Source organism: Mycteria americana, chromosome 3, assembly GCF_035582795.1.
Source record: "Mycteria americana isolate JAX WOST 10 ecotype Jacksonville Zoo and Gardens chromosome 3, USCA_MyAme_1.0, whole genome shotgun sequence".
Lineage (NCBI taxonomy): Eukaryota > Metazoa > Chordata > Aves > Ciconiiformes > Ciconiidae > Mycteria > Mycteria americana.
Window position 1 is genome coordinate 66978838 of NC_134367.1, and position 11055 is coordinate 66989892.

The 11055-nt window shown below is 41.7% G+C and overlaps 1 non-coding gene across 1 annotated transcript; it reads right to left on the bottom strand.

Moving 5' to 3' along the window:
• Positions 1 to 6903: 6903 nt before the first annotated feature.
• Positions 6904 to 7044, bottom strand: LOC142408526 (U4 spliceosomal RNA). Its single transcript, XR_012775324.1, has one exon. It is a non-coding gene; the product is annotated as a U4 spliceosomal RNA (small nuclear RNA).
• Between the last annotated feature and the right edge of the window lie 4011 nt (positions 7045 to 11055).

The following is an 11055-nucleotide window of genomic DNA, read 5'->3' on the forward strand; positions in this document are numbered from 1 at the left end:
CCAGGCTTTGTGAGATTAGCCTGTAATTTAAATACATTTCATTGACAGACATGCTCTTTCTTTCCACTGGTCTTCTGTTTATCTACGCTACTTTCTGTTCTACCCCATATCCTCAAATTAAAGAAATTTCAATTTTTGCTCCTCCAATCTTCCTTCCTTATTCCTCTCTTAACCAAACGACACACACTCCATCTCTCCACCTTAAATGATTCTCTTTAGCAAAGTCTTTTGAGACTTTACTAAAGTCTTTGCTAAAGTTTTGAGAGATATTTTTCTATCTCTCAAAAAGTCCAACCTCTCCTGGGCTTCCTCCAATATGTCAGTATCATATCGATAATAGTGGCAAATAGATCTTATTGGTAATAAATAGTATATAGATCTGAACACAGTGACTTGAGCCTGGGTCCAAGAATGCATGCGTTTAAACCGGTGAGTAGTTGCCATGTTAAACTAGAGCTTTAAGGGTGATAATACAAACTGCGTATTTCCTCATCATCCTCAGGTGTATCCTGGGAACAAGGCACAACTGAAAGGCTGCGCAGTGTGAGCAAGGGAAAACTGTGCAGAAAATTAATTCCAGAAGTTATGTTCACTAGCTATACCAAGTGTGTACAAATGGATGACTACTGCCTTTAGCATCTCTGAGTTTTGCAGTTGCTGAGGTACTGTGGAGACGGGGCAGTCTCTCAGGTGAGGGGAGGCAAGCCCCAGGTGCCAGTCCAGCTCCTACCCAAAGCTGCACTCTGGTTCGCACTGTTGTTAGCAGCTTAGATATTCCTAGCATCTTAGAGGCTTGGATATAACTACTGAGATGCCAATAAACTGCTCAACCTTTCTCTAATGCATAGGAAGTCTGAATGTGTTCAAACTCAAATACATCACAACCTCTCTTTCTTTCTACTATGATTTTGGTTTTTATGTTTGTTTGAAATTTTGCAATTCTGTTGATGCATAGTTGTTGAAAGCTTCATTTCAGGATTGTGGCAAAAATCTAGCCTTCAGAATGCTCCATTACTTAGAGGTCATGGCTCCACTGCCATTTCTGCATGTAAGGATGTCTTCCATCTTTCTAGGAGAGGAATAAAGACAGGAAATGATATGATCATCTGGTTCAGCCTCCTTGTCCCCAGCCCTGGAACTGGGGTTGCATTGCTTTTCTCTAGTCTCACAAGAATTCTCCAGTACCCATCTTTTACAGTCAAGCAGTTCAAAGAGTTGATTTTGCTGTTCTGATCACTGCTGAAAACAAAACAGAGTTCCTCACTGAATTGGTCATAAAAATGCGCAATCTGAGATGTCAATAGAAGCCATCAATATATGCATGGAGTTTAAATTTTTCTGCACTGGCACATTCTACTTCTATTGAACTAGATCCTCCATCATGTTTCCCAATTTCTTAATTTTATTAGTTCCTTTTTAGATTTTACCCAATAATTTTTTTTCTCAAAGAAGAAATTTCACTATGAAATGAAAAATACACGCATTTTACCTTTGTCCAAATTTCAGTGTGCTCTTACAGGTACCTAATTACTAGTGTAGCACTTCCGTTTCACTAGATAAAAGGACCTTGCAGAAGCATCTGTTCCCTTGCCCCAACTGTCTTTTACATACTACAACGGAGACATTCAAAGCAGCAGGACTTCAGGGAGGGCAGCCAAACTTCAGTGATGATCCTGGCAGCCACAGGCAAATACCAAATCGACTGCATGTGCAATGCAAAAGGGTTGAACATGCTGGTTAGATGCATTAGCTGTGTGCACGCTTATGTTTCTGTATGCAAAGGAGTCACAGAAAGAAAATACATTACTGCCCTTGTGAGTGGCAAGGGTAAGTGGGACTACTGTTGGAAGATCACTTCTAACTCTGGCAATGTGATTTCTATAACACACCTGTGGTTTGTCTGTAGCACATGGAGCCATTACATGGTGCACAAGCTTGAGTAAAGTACCATTGTTTTCCTCCAGTCTCCTTAAGCTTAATCAAATTAAGCAATTTGGTGTCCTTAGTACATTTGGCACGTGCAAGCCTCTTCCCAGCCCTTGAGTGGATCAAATCCTCATGTCTTTACTTCTTTCCCTATCCTTCCCTAAGAGGTGTGTTTGGCAGACCCTGTGGCAAAACTGAGCTGCGTTGAGCCCTGTAGGATCTAGCTGGACAGAGAAATCTCATGGCACTGATCTCACTGCAAAATCATGGATTTTTACAGGACTCTTGTCCATATAAAAATGATAAAACAAACTTCACAATAATTCTGGCACGCTCAACATGAATCTTTGCCATACATCACCACTTACAACTGTGGAAAAGGCAAAGGCTCAAACATTTGGCATGGTAGCTGGTACCTGCCGTCACCAACTGGTGCAAATTCAGTAAGAAGAGGGTGGGAGGTGAAACTTTAAACAAGAATGTGAAGGACGTCCTGGCCATTGTTAACATGAAAATAAGTCTTCCTGCCTCTGCTTTTATAGTCTCTTAAGAATGAGGATTAGTTTATTACTGAGACAATTCTCATTCTGGAAATTAAAGAATACAACAGGCAAAACCCAAGTCTGCCTTTGCTATTTCAGGAAAATACCTTTACTGTTTTCTGAGTACATATGGCAAGCAAATGCATACGATTATTTTTGTTGGTATCTGAAATGTGGAAATCACAGCCTTTATGGAGGAAAGGTTTTTTTCATTACATAGTATATGGCTGGCCAATGACTATCTGCAGCTCATTGTTCTTTATCCTGAAGCCAGCAACAGCTCTCTTATACTGAAAGGCTGTTCCTGGTTTAGTTATTGGGTGTAGCACATTTGAAACAAATGGTTTAACTACAATTTATCCAAGTCTATAATTATTCAAATTGCTCAAGGGGCTCTGTAAGTTCCATCCCAGCTGGAATTCTTCTTCCTATTTTTATTTCTTTTTCTTTTTTTCCTTTTTTTTAACATAAGGAAAAAATAACATGGAAAGTGTTAAACAAAATACACATTATTTTTAATTTCAGAACCATCTTATGCACTGGTTCAGCTGTCCCCATTAGTCTTTCCATGCCATACTACTGCAGCAGCCTCTGCTAGAGAAGGAGGTTTTTTTTTTTTACTTTATGTTTCTCTCTTTGTTCTTTCCTTTCTCTCCTTTCTTTTTTCATTTTCCCCCCTTACCCCTCCCCACCCACCCCTGGTCAATAATTGACCTACAGGAATCCACTCAAAGCTGAAGCTTGAGAAACTTGTGTGAGTTTGGAAAGTTGGCTGCATTTCTGTAAGTGTTAATGCTTTAATATTTATCATTTTCCTCTTATTTCTTGAGATTTTGACTTGGAATTTGGAAAACAAATAAACAGCTAGTCATAAAATTAAAAAGCCCAAACCAACAGTTGGCTATTTGAAAGGGCAGTGTAAAGAGTTCGTGTCCTCTTGGATGCCTATGTGCTGCTTGGATTCTTGTTACTCTTTTTAAATGGAATTCCTGTACCTGTTGGAAGATTTATATGTCAGCTGCTTTGGAAAATTTAAAACCATTGCTTCATGATGTGAACAGGATCCTTTGGGTCTCTCATAATAACTACTTATTTTTCTATCCTTAATCAGAGTATGATTCTTTAGGTGCAGAGTAACAAAATGTGACATGCAATAATGGACAGCTATTAAGTAGCTCCTAAGAAAATACTGAGTAGTCCAGCATTCTTGACAGATGAAAAGTATCCTAGCCTCCTTGGTGAGGGGATTGTATATTTGACTTGTATATTTAACTAGTGGCCATGTATAGTATAATATTTTGTAAATTACCAGAAATACAAATTAGTACAATGATTTGTGGGAAAGCCTGGGGAGTTACTTAGTAATGTATGGCATTGCTTGGCCCACTACCTTCGGTGTTTCATCAGGTATCTAATCTGGAACGGTACCATCACAGTTGTCATTTTGCTATTTGCATTCACATTCACTTTATTCTAGTCTCTTTCAGTCACTGCTATGGGTGGGAGCTATCAGAGCTAGAATCAGGATTACACAGTACTCAATCTTAACCTTGTTGTTTCAGAAATCAAACTGTACAAAGTGTTAATATCTGACTGGCTTTCCTGTAAGAATATTGCCTGCAAAACTCATGCTGGAGTGCAAGTGAATGTAGAAAAAATGATCAGTTCAGTCTCACTTTGGACCTCAGGCATCATCTAACTTGTCAAATAAGAAGAAAAAGGAAGTTTGACTTTCCTGTCCACTTGGAGAGAGGACATAACAACTGCCATATAGATCCAGCCTGAAGTGCCCCCGTCCTATTATCTGTTTTCTGACATAGACTCATAGGTGGAAGGGTGCTAATGGGTTTACTTATGGGAAAACAGATTTCTGAAGTGATTAGACGCATAGCTACTGACCTGATATTGGAGCATTCTTGCTTGGGCCCTCTTCACCCTGCTTTCGCATGGTGGTATGAAATGAGCCCCCTCAGTCCATCAGGCTTGTTTACAAACAAATCCAGGAAAATTCTTTTGTTGTAACAGTTTTTGAAAAACATAAGGTACTATGCCTATCCTTTCTGTTTTTTATTTCTGTCTGAAATAATACAGCTTTCAAAGCTAGGATTCAGTCATCACTGAAGCCTGATGTAGTCTGGTGGCTTAACTAACACACTACACTTGACGTTTGCAGTGGACTGGGAACACATTCTTTGTCAGTCATCATGTCCCTGCTGACTGGTGCTGAGCTGAGCAGCTTCCACCTTAGAGGGAAGGGCATTGTAACGGAATCAGCTCTGATCAATGAAGTGTAGCCTTTAGCTGTGTCTACATTACGTAGTGTTCCTGGAATAGTTATGCTTGTAAGGAGGGTAAAAATACATATGGGGCTATGTGGCAAACTTAAACCAGAAACCTTCTCTGCACCCAGGTAGATGCAATTAATTTTGTCTCTTGTTTCTGCATAATTATGACTAAATGTTAAAATATCTGCTGCTTTGGCTTCTAAAACAGTTTCAGAAATTATTTTATGGCATTATTTTCAAACTCAGGCTTGTGCATCCCCCAAGTTGCTCTACCCAAGAGGGGATACTGAGATAAATAAATCAAAACATCCAAGGCTTTTTTGTAAGCCTTGAAGCCAGCTAAAGTATAAAATAAAAAAGCTCCATAAATGGGTCCTTGGATATAAGGTCACTGTAGCTGAGCTGTGAGTGGGATCAGAAAAATTCCTGTTATCCATTTTAAGTGCATGGAAAGACACAGAGACTGATTTCAATTAGGTTTTATATACAGTGAGTTGTGTTCAATACAGTTGCTTCCATTTACACTAGTACAAGCAAAAGGAAGGCTAGGACCATTTTCCCTACTCTGAATATTTTAAATAGTTTAGTAAAACTAACACATCTATATCTCTTATTATCACTACATTGTGATAGTGTTTTATAAGCAGGAATGAAATTCTCTCAGCAATGTCCCTGCTGGAAAGACTGTTCCCATTTCACAGCCAGGGAGCTGAGGCATGTAGGTCAACAACCTAATCCAAAGCCCAATTTTTAGCACTCTTATGAAAGACACTTGAATTATTTCATTGTGAACTGAAGATAGGTTTGCCTACTTCTAAGCCAGAACACATTCTGTAATTTGTCTGTAAGGCAGCTATGCCCAAGCACAGCACTCAAGGATATGTGCAGAAAAGCCTTAGCCTTAAGTTTCAGTCTTGCAGAACTTTTTTTGCATCCCTGTGACTCTTACAGGCTATTCACAGTCTGGGGCACTGAAACCAGTAGCAGTGTGGAGGTCAATTTCTAAAAACACCAGTAGGGCTAGCACAGAGCTGGTTTTGGGGCTGTGCCATCTGGAGAGAGACGTTGGTGGCTCCCACCTTCTGGCTTGCTCTGAGTTCTGAGAGCAGCAGGAGCTTCTGCCTCGTACAGATGCAATTTAATGATGATAGAAAATGGTAGCATATTGTTTCTGTAAGAGGCAGTCTCTCATGGATCCCACAGCGTTCTTACCAGCATGTTTAACCTCTAATCTGGGAAAGAAAAATACCATCTGGTACACACCATCCTTGAAAGGTTGCTGTCCCCTGCCTTGATGTGTACCTGGAGAGCTCGTGTAAGTGCTGCACTGAGTTACCCATGCTGAATGAACCCGCCTGGGCCCCAGAAGAAGTGAAGCAACATTAGTGTGATGCACTATCTGAGTTAATATAGCTGACTTTGCAGCAGGGCTAATGAGCTGGTGCAGAATGCCGTATTTGCCTGGCTATGCTGCTTCCAGTAGTGGTGCTGGTTTATTTAGAGCTTGCTTAGGTATCTCTGCCCAGAACTGCACCAGGCCATGTTGGCAGATCCATAAACTCTTAATGTTTAATGAAGAATATTTTGTTTCTTGATTTTATTTATCTCATCAGAGAAAATATCACACTTTCTGTCCTAAGGAACCCACGTTTCCTTGTTTGCTTATTTGTGCAGTGTTAATCCTGTTTTCACTGTTAAGGTGAGAAGGATTCTGGCACAAATGAGAACTAGCTGTTAAGCTCTGACAACCCTGACTCACGATACCTGTCAGACTTAACATATCACCTCTGCAGTCTACGCCTTACCTCTGCGTTGTCTCTGTAGCAGAGAGGACAGGAGGGGCTGTGTGTCCACCCTCAATCAAAATCTGTGGTCAACTGGCCTACTGATTTAAATCACCAACAGTTTCGGTACATGCTCCTAGGTAAACTGGACTGCGCTGCCGGAAACGGAGCTGCTCTGTTTCTGACCTGGGGAGGTTCACCTCTCCTTAGGCAACCTGCTGATCTGAGCTCTCTGAGATCATCACACTGATGCCAAAGGTGCTGTGGAAACCTGGCTGGCCAAGCACACTGCAGCCCCAGGCTCGTGAGCACCTACCCACCTCCTGAGCCGCTGGGATGACAGGCATGGTCCACCACACCCAGCTTTCTCCTTAGAGGTGGTCAAAAATTGCCAGTGCTGACTCCATCTCTAGTCATGAGGGAACGATATTGGGAACAGTTTTCAGTGAGCAAATACCATGCCTTGGACTGACCTTGGTGGTGAAGACGCTACCGCTGCGTGAACACATAGTTCGTTCTGCTACCTCTGTGCAAGAGATGAGGTGAGACTTACAGGTGTGACCTCATGAGTTACTGCTGAGAGTGTGAATCAGAGCCCCAGGCCCGTTGGTGGCATCTGTCCATTGCAAAGAAGCAATTCTTCCTCATCCTGGTTCTGCAGTTCTTTAATAATAAACTGTCCACTCAGAGAGAAAATGAAAATGTGAGATAGAAGTTTTAAAAATGAAGCTGCGTTACTGGCTTTTGTGTGTATAGGGACAGAACTAACTGGCTGCTACTTTGGTCTGTTTGGAAATCTCTGACCTATTACTGCTTTAATTCCTTCAGCACGTTGCAAATAGAGCTGTTTTGGTTTAAAAAGATTCTTCATATACATGCTAAAATGTGCTTATTTCATTTTTTAAAAGTGCCTGTAAAGTAGCTTGGAAATAATTGTTCCTGATGTTTAATTAGGTAGTGTTTGAAAAGCACTTTGAAAATGAAAAATGGAGTAGAAGTGATAAATATTCTTGCCTAAGGTTGATTAATTATGGACAGTAAATCTTACATTAGCCCACGTGATAAATGTGAGCGAGTAGACTGCACAATCTATTAAAGGAAACCCAGGCATATACATTTTTTCCCTCTGCATATGGATCTGGAGCTGATCATCTGGAGGTTGGAGAACTGTGTCTGCTTTGTAGCTTCTCATCCTCTTTTTTATTCAATGCTATTGAAGACTTTAGCAGAGAATTCGGAATCTGGCTTTTCAGAGCTAGCAGAGGGGCGATCGGGGGCATGGGAACCCGCTGGGCTCCTTCAGAAGTTTCCGCTTTCAACTTCACAGGAAGTTGTTAGACAGTGAGGCTACATCTATATTAGTAAATCAAACATGTCCGGCTCTCTGCCACTGAAGTCACCTGGCACTGAACTGCCCGCATCCACACAATTAAACACTTTTACCCTGTGAAAGTGAGGTGGTTGCAGCCAGGCGCTCTGATGGGAAGAGTCCCTGGCCTGCGCTAACTCAGGAAGTCTTTCTGGAGATGCTTGGGTGAATGCAAGTCGGTCAGGGTCAAAACCATTCTAGAAATTTAACAGTGGAGATGATCGAGGTTCGGTGCCTAAGCCTGCCCAGCACTGTTTATTTTACTGGTACAGATGTAGCCTGAGGGGCTGTAGCCTCTGCCTAGGCTACTTACCTCTGCTGTCTTCAGGGCACCTTCCACTGATGGAGGGGCACAAAGCTGCTTTTCTACAGGCCAGATCATGTCATATGATATATGTATCTCGCTGACCTTTCCGAGCTGGGCCTGTTTTGGGGCAGCAATAGCAATATCTGGTCTTAAAGGGCTGATGAAACTAACCACCCAGCTTCACTTGTACTGCAGAATAGATGATAGATTGCAGGACCACTTGGTGTCTTTGACAGGTTTTAAGTGGGGCTAATGTATAAAGAGCAAATGTGCTTATCACACCTAGACCAAATATGTGAGAGGTCTGTGCTAGTTCTTGCAAATATGATAAGTACCTTGAATAAACTGACAATCACTTACCCCAGATAAAAAGTCTGGAGAAGCCTGTAGAATTAAGGCAGAAAAGGAAGGAGGAGACAAGTTCAGGAAAACTGCATGAGAGTCTGCGGAAAATACAGAGAGCATCTGTGCCTTTTGTTTTTTTCATATGTGACAGTTTGCTTATATGCTGTAGTACTGTGATCTTCTAAGGCTGGAGGAGTAAGTTTTCTCCTTGGAACAGGGGGATCAGTTGTTGACATTGGCATGTTGGAGTTAGCATGAAGGACTGATCTGAAACTGTTGCTTTAAGGTGGTGGCATTACTTTGAGATATAGCAAAACCAATGACTAGTCATTAATGTTGTTGACTTACAAAAAAAGAGGTGGCGTATATGAAAACATCATAACTGCAGAACTGGCAATAAGGTCTCTGCTGCAGAATACAGTGGGAGAGTTGGAATCATGGCAGTTTGGTCTGAAAAGAAAATACAGAAGCCTTGATTTTCCACTCCGGTTGACAGATCATAAAATATTAAATTCCGATCTGTTTGGAAAAGATTTTCATGTGTTCCTGAAAATGACTCCTGACTGCAGAGCTTCAAAGAGATAAAGTCTTTGGCAAAAGCTCTAGTTTTTTTAGCTTCAGTGAACAAGCTACAGTGAAAAAAGGTACTGAAGGTCAGATCTAGGCATAAGGGAGTCAAGGCAAAAAGTAGGGCCTTAGGCATGGCCTTTGCAGCCCCCCAGAATTTCCCTTTCTCTGTATCTATTCTCCAGACTCAGCCTGATGGAGAGAGCTCTGAGAGGGGTCCGTGAGCCTGAGTGTGGTACGTGGTCTGCAAATACAGGGGAAAGACTCAGATTCTGAAGGCACTGCTGGAAACAAGGAGCTGTTAGATTGGCTCAGCTGTCCTGCTGAAAAGGTGCATGCTTGCTTCTCCTTCGCTTATGCTTGTCCTCTCACATCACTTCCCCACGCCAAAACATTCCTGTTAATGCTTAGGCAGCAACGTGATGCTTTTTGACAAGAAAATTCAGCAAGAAGGTTCTGCAGAGCTCTTCAAAACATCTCTGAGAAGATGGTGAGCTGGTTTAGAAGCAGCTGATGAAATGGCAAGTCACCTGGTGGGTAAGAAGCTTGAATGCATGGTGCTCATTGAAAGGAAGCAGTGGGAAAGAGACAGATATTCAGAAAAGAGAGGCAAGGACTGGGGAGAGAGCACAGGGACTTGGAGGGCAGGATCTTTTTAATGTTGAAAAGGAAAATCCATACAACCTGCATCTTCCCTGTTTTTTGGACTCATAGAAACTTCTGAAATCTAGTTAATTAAAGGCATGCTATTTAGCACCCCACTTTTGATTGATCCTTCTCTCAGGAATGTGTGAATGAGATGCCGAGGTGTAAACAAGAACCATGAGACATACATCTATGGTGAACTACACATACCCATTCTATTAGCATAATTCACTTGTGTCAGGTGCTTTATGCGGCATTTCATTTATTTTAGCAAGTTTCTCAGTTGCAAGAGCTTCAAAACACAAAATCAACAGAACTGAAATGCTTTCCTTATTTTTGCATCAGGAATTCTTGAAGATATAATATGCGATGGTGCCTGCTTCATAGTGCTATGCAACTTGGTCACAAGCTATCACAAGTGACCTATAAAACAGATTTATTTGACACTAAATTCAAGCTGAAAACAACTTCCCAGAACCCTAGAAAAGGCAGTGAAACTCTATATACTCACTCCAAGGAGGCATGCACACACATTCAAATATGCATACTTTTATGCACAGATATCACCATGTATCATATTCTTGCTGACCATCTGTTTGCTTACTGTGAGCTCTGAGATGATTCAGTTGCTATGCCTTTGGGGAAAACACTGGCTAAGACCTGCATGTAAATGTGCAAGGACACATTTGGGGATACACTAACTGCTGTGTGCTGGGACCTGACATGGTATGCCTGGCTCCATCTATCCCATCAGCCCTCCTGGTTGGGCAGTCAAGATGGCTCGGAGATCCATCACCAAAGCTGGAGTGGTGGGGCCACCTTATAGCAAGGAAGGGTGTGAAGCATAGACAATACGAACTGACTGAGTTTAGGCTGTCTGCAGGAGCTAGGTAGGGTTCAGGAACACAGAGAAAGCAGGCGGCTTTTGGTACCTCTTAGCTCAGACAAAAGCAGGTATAATTGCTTTATCTTTGTGGGACAATGCAGAGAATAAACCAGAACCATACAAACAACAGGAGCCGTAGCTACTTTTATTTAGGTGGGAACCATCAATGGGAAAAATAGAACACCCTTAAAAAGTGAGGGAGATACTGAATCCAAATAAGAACCCTGCCTTTACATATGTCACTCTGGTGAAATCTGGCTGTCAGAGTTGGAGCCTGATCTAAGGCAGATTTACCTGTGCATGGAGGAAGTTCTGTAACAAGTGCAATACTACATTAACAGTGCACCTCCACTTACTCACAGGTAGCACAGCTGTGCATTTCCGATAGGTCTGAAAAGA